The 5,368-nt window shown below is 39.9% G+C and overlaps 1 long non-coding RNA gene across 1 annotated transcript; it reads right to left on the bottom strand.

The window, feature by feature from the left end:
- Positions 1-535: 535 nt before the first annotated feature.
- Positions 536-2,870, bottom strand: LOC309371326. The gene is made up of 2 exons (XR_014169052.1): positions 2,548-2,870; positions 536-663 (listed from the first exon to the last, which is right to left on the bottom strand). It is a non-coding gene; the product is annotated as an uncharacterized lncRNA (long non-coding RNA).
- Between the last annotated feature and the right edge of the window lie 2,498 nt (positions 2,871-5,368).

Here is a 5,368-nt window from a genome sequence, read left to right as displayed (position 1 = left end):
AATGCATCCCTTTATTTAAAAACACACAGACCTCCCATTCATAAATAGTTTGACAGGGATAAGGCTGGCTAGGAGGCTTTCCCCTGATATACTGTTTTTTTTTTAATATAGAATATTTTTCTCTATATAGGGAACATTCAAACACAAACTCCTGTATTTGCAGCCTGTTATGGTATAACCCACCAAGAGGCAATTTAAAACTGCTCTAAGAGGGTACGCTTTCACTAACAAGAAATGTGGGAGAGAGACACGAATATAAAAGCCTTTTTTAATTTTAATAGAATATCTTTTAGCCAATAATGTGAGGTCAATCTGTAATGGGACACTATTGAATAAAGCAGGCAGGCATAAAGATTTGACTATCAGTCTTAATGATGGCACATTGTCAGCTTCAGAAGCCATAATGTACTCTGGCCTTTCTCTCCCTGCTTTAATGCAAACGTTCATTCATATCATCTCGCCGTGTCAAACTACACGGCAATTTAGTCCCTTACTTCATGGGTACACTATTGAACAGAACTGACTTGCCAGACCAGAAAATATATGTTTTATTTATTTACCTTGTAGATTTATGCACTACTCTTTAGTATAAATATTTCCAGAGTGGTCCTTCCAGTGCAGTATTATGTTTCCAACAGTAGCCATATGAATGTCTTTCACAGCCTACAAAGAGAACATCATAATGATAACCATCACCTCTTGTTTATTATTTCTGACCCATAATACTGGCAGCTAGCACAACCAGACGCCGTCCTCTGCCCCAGCTGCAACAAAACATGTCTCTCCCGTATCGGTCTCTACAGCCACTACAAGCGCTGTAACCTTCCAACAGTTTGACTTTACCCCACAAAATGCACTCCTCCATTGTTTCCCGAGACAGACGCATGCCAACCAAACATATTACCTTAGTTCACAAAGGCTCCATTTCACTACGATGGCAAATAAGTGATAACACTACAGGTAGGGAATCGTAGAATTGAGAACTGAGATTCCTATATTGCAGAGGGTCATCTAGTCCAACCAAAAGCATCTACAGTATGACAGATGACCATCCAACCTCTGCTTTTAAAAATCCAAAAAAAGGAGAGTCCATCACTGTCAAATGGCTCTTAGCATCAGAAAAATCTACTTTGTGTTTAGTGAGTTGTGGGACAGTCAAGTTGCCAGCTGCATTTGTTTGTTCCTGTGCCTTTAACAGCAGCCAGAAACAAATAAATTAAGAGAGTGAATATTTTCCTGGCAGAGAGATAAAGGATTGAGGAAAAGAAATACCACAATTTCTGAGAGTTTGCCAGTTTGGATAAGATGCCCCTAACTTCTCCACTTCCTTCTGCAGCCAATGTTCTTATCTCCTGCTACAGTTATAGGATAACTCATTGTGGTGTCTGCATTTTGTTCAGCCCTATCAGGAATTCCAGGAGTCCAACCTGCAGCGTGAAGGAATATTACAAATTATTTTGATTCCAAAATCTTATCTGTGTAGTCAGGTTTTTCTATTTTGATTTCTGTTTGTCTGTTCTCTTCAAAGAATTCCGTGAGATAATAAACAATAAAAACATAAAGAGAAACCATAATTTGCTTCTATCTTTAGACATTCAAAATATCACCCAGTGTTTTGCAGCCAGTGCCATCTTTAATAATACATTTGTTCCATCAAAGGTTCAGAGATCTTTTTTCCAGTGCTGGCGAGAGCGTGCATTAATAGTTATTAATGAATTTATGAACATGCTCGCTAAATGCCATTGCGTTCACATAGGAACTTAAAAGCACAGGTATGAAGTGGTGCTGAATTGCCCAAGAGCTTTCATTCAATTCTCAATTGGTCACGTATTAATTTAGCAACCTGATATGCATCCTCAGAGCAGCTTCAAACACTATTGAAGGAGCACTGTCAGCCTCATGGAAAGTAGTGCTTCTTGAAATGTTCAAATTGCAGAGATGGCTTCCCTGGTCTGATGTGCAAGAGATGGCTTGATGCATATGAGGTTGCTAAATTAAATGCACTACCAATTAAGAATTGACTGCAAGGATTTCGACAATCCAATGGCTCTTTATAGTGATTTAAACCCCTCTGCAAACTGGATGATTCACATGTTGACTAGAGATGCAAGTTCCTCAGCACATAAGAAGGGCACCACTCAGTCAAGCTTACAAATAGCTTTGCAAAGAACTCAAAGCATGGAAGAGCCCATAGCTCAATGGGGCACACATCCATTATGTTATGTACTGAAGTTCTCACCCTGGTCCAGCAGGGGGACACTGTAGATAGTTTTCACTCAGGTCCACATATGCAAATAAGGGATCGAAAGTGACGTTCAGCGATTGGATAGTTACAGGAAATGGTTACTGTTGCGTTCTAGTGGAGCTCTATATAAGCAGGCTGGCTGAACCCTTCAGTTCAGTTCCGTTCTGGCCTGTGAATAAACAAGAGCTGTTTGAAGAATCGCTGTGTTGTCTGATATGTTCACCCACAACTTAACACATTACATGCACAAAGCCCCAGATTCAGTCCCAGACAAAAGAAATGAAATGTCTGCCTCTTGCAACCTGATGCAAAAGGGAAACAGTCTGGACCAGGGAATCACTCAAGTATTTTGGATTCTGGGCTGGCAACACTGCTTGAAGAACCAGTAAAGCAGGACAACAAAGAATCTATTTGCAGTCATTGTTCTTTCTTCAAAAAAAATAAATCTGGCTGTTAGCAGAAATGGAAAAGCTCACTAATTACATAAGAATAAGCGATGGGCTACAAGATGATACATTCATTGAAAACCAGATAATATTTATTCCGTATTGGACCAACACACATAATGAGTGGTGCAACCATTATTTTGTTTTCTTTTCATTATGTGATCATTACTGTAATTACGTTTTGTTTTCTTCCCGCAAAGGAAATATCAATTCAAGCCAACTATTTAAATATTCTATATGAACGTATGTGAAAGACTCTGCATGAAAAGAATCATCTGAAGAAAAATTAGAAAGAAAGCCAGCAAGCCTTCTTCTTAGCCCCTTATCATTACACATTAACAACTCTGGTTTCCAGTATCTCCAGCTGATATATGGAATATCACTGTAATATTACTATAAATAAAATAGCTGTATTTTTATTTGACTTACTTTCATTTCATGAGTTAATTTCAGGAAAGTTTATAAACTATGCTATATTAAAAGAAAATCTCCTGGCTTTCCCTATACCGTTGCTGCTTTTATTTACTATGAGATTTTGTCCATACTTCGTCCCTCCACAAATTGCATGTTGGGATAGTTGCTCCTTTTCAGAACTTAGCAATTACAACCTTTGCTGCCAACAAATCTGTTCAAGTTTGTGGATTGCTCTTGTCTTTCTCCCAGTTGTGCTTAGCTTTGAGCACTCTGATATCAGAGCAGCAGGAAAAGCAATTCATAAAATTGCATAAATCCATAAATTGATAGAGCAATGTGATTAAGCTCCCCAGCGTGTAAAGGAGCCGACACAACCCAGAGCAAGATACTTTCTCGTCATGTGGCCTTCTGAGTGTCCCAGAAACAAACGAACATAAAAGCATCCAACATCTCCCTCGAGATGATGAAATTATTTGTTGCATATTACCGGGGTCAGAAATTTCAGGCATCGCATTTCAGGCAGTCGTATTTGATACGTCCAGCCTTATATTCATATTGTGTAGGGCTCTGCCTTTTCTTAAAACATACAGATGGGAAACAAACCAAACCCTGCTTCGTACTGAAAACGCTGCTTTTGCCTGATGGCAAAAATGCATGTAGCCACAGCTGTCTAAAATTAATTCCAATGTCTCCCCACACACATAGACAGGCTTCTGGCTGCTTCCTCTCCGAGTAGCAAACAAGCTTCTATTTTGTCCTCCACTCTAATCACGATAGGGGGCTTCTTCAATGATTACATTGTTTTGGTGTGGTCAAAAGGTGAATACAAATGTTCGGTTTTTGGAAGGCGTATTGCTCATTGGGGATCGGAACTCATCATCCATATCAGAAACAGTAGTAAAACTGGAGGCCATCTGGCCGATTTACCTGTTAATGCAGAAGCAGCGGTCCCAGGGCCAGCTGGAGCAGCCTTGCCAATGTTTCAGAAGTCCCCAATGCTCAGATTAATGGCCAGATGTTTCTAAAAACTCAGCCTCGCCAGTCTCCACTTTGTGGCTCCCACACCTTTTGTCAGAGTTATGCTTGCTTCTGAGTGTTCAGGATCATCTCATTTCTCAACTCTCTCGCCAAGACCATACTTGGTATTATTTTTCCCACTGAGTGAAATTGGCGTTTTTTGTTTTTGGTTTTTATGCACTTGTAAGGGGATCCTGGGCTGCATCAAAGAAATTGAAATGGACCAAATAGTGTCTAAGTGGGACTATGCCCAGGATCTTGCTATCAACCCACCAGCTTTTAGTCTGAAAATGGACTGGGTGGGGGGCATCACTGAGACAAAATATAGGGAATAATGGAATTCACTTGAAGAACGGGCATCAAGATAAGCTCTCTTACAATCAAATGAAATCATGGTCAGGACGGGAATATAAGCAAAGGAATGAGAATGAAAAAGGAATGGAATGTAGGATATATACAGTGGTACCTCAGGTTAAGTACTTAATTCGTTCCGGAGGTCCATACTTAACCTGAAACTGTTCTTAACCTGAAGCACCACTTTAGCTAATGGGGCCTCCTGCTGCTGCCACGCCACCAGAGCATGATTTCTGTTCTCATCCTGAAGCAAAGTTCTTAACCTGAGGTAATATTTCTGGGTTAGCAGAGTCTGTAACCTGAAGCGTATGTAACCTGTAGCGTATGTAACCCGAGGTATCACTGTATATTATAGAAATAAGTATTACATTTAAGGCAGTAGATAAAGGATTTGAACATCATGGAAATAAAGATGGGAAGTCAAAATAAGGGAACACTGAACTGAAACTGAATCAAATTTGTTGAATTGTTTGAATTTGTGAAATTGTATGAAAATCAATAAAAATTGATGGAGGAAAAGATAAGAAATGAGGATAATTCTCTTTTATTTTTATTTTTGCACTGGAAGGTTGGTCCTTTGTTGGTGGGGCAAAAGAGAATGAATCAGGATAGGACTAAGGAGAATGGTGGGACCTAGAGGAATGTTAGAGGCAAAGGGTGAATCAGGTTTAAATGTGGCAGGTAAGGACCTAAGCCCAAGATATTTTGATAGGTGTGGATGGAGGCAGAAAGGACACTGGTTGATTCTGAGTCAATCCCTGCAGATTCTGGCATTTACTGACCTTTCAGGAGCCTCTGTCCTAACCCAGCTCCCTGAGAGGATTACTGGTTGCACCAGTAAAATGCTGACCAGTGGAAAACCCAGGGGAACAAAGATTGAGCTGAAACAAAA

Source organism: Podarcis melisellensis, assembly GCF_964234715.1.
Source record: "Podarcis melisellensis genome assembly, chromosome: 5".
Lineage (NCBI taxonomy): Eukaryota > Metazoa > Chordata > Lepidosauria > Squamata > Lacertidae > Podarcis > Podarcis melisellensis.
This window is presented reverse-complemented; position numbering and strand designations above follow the sequence as displayed.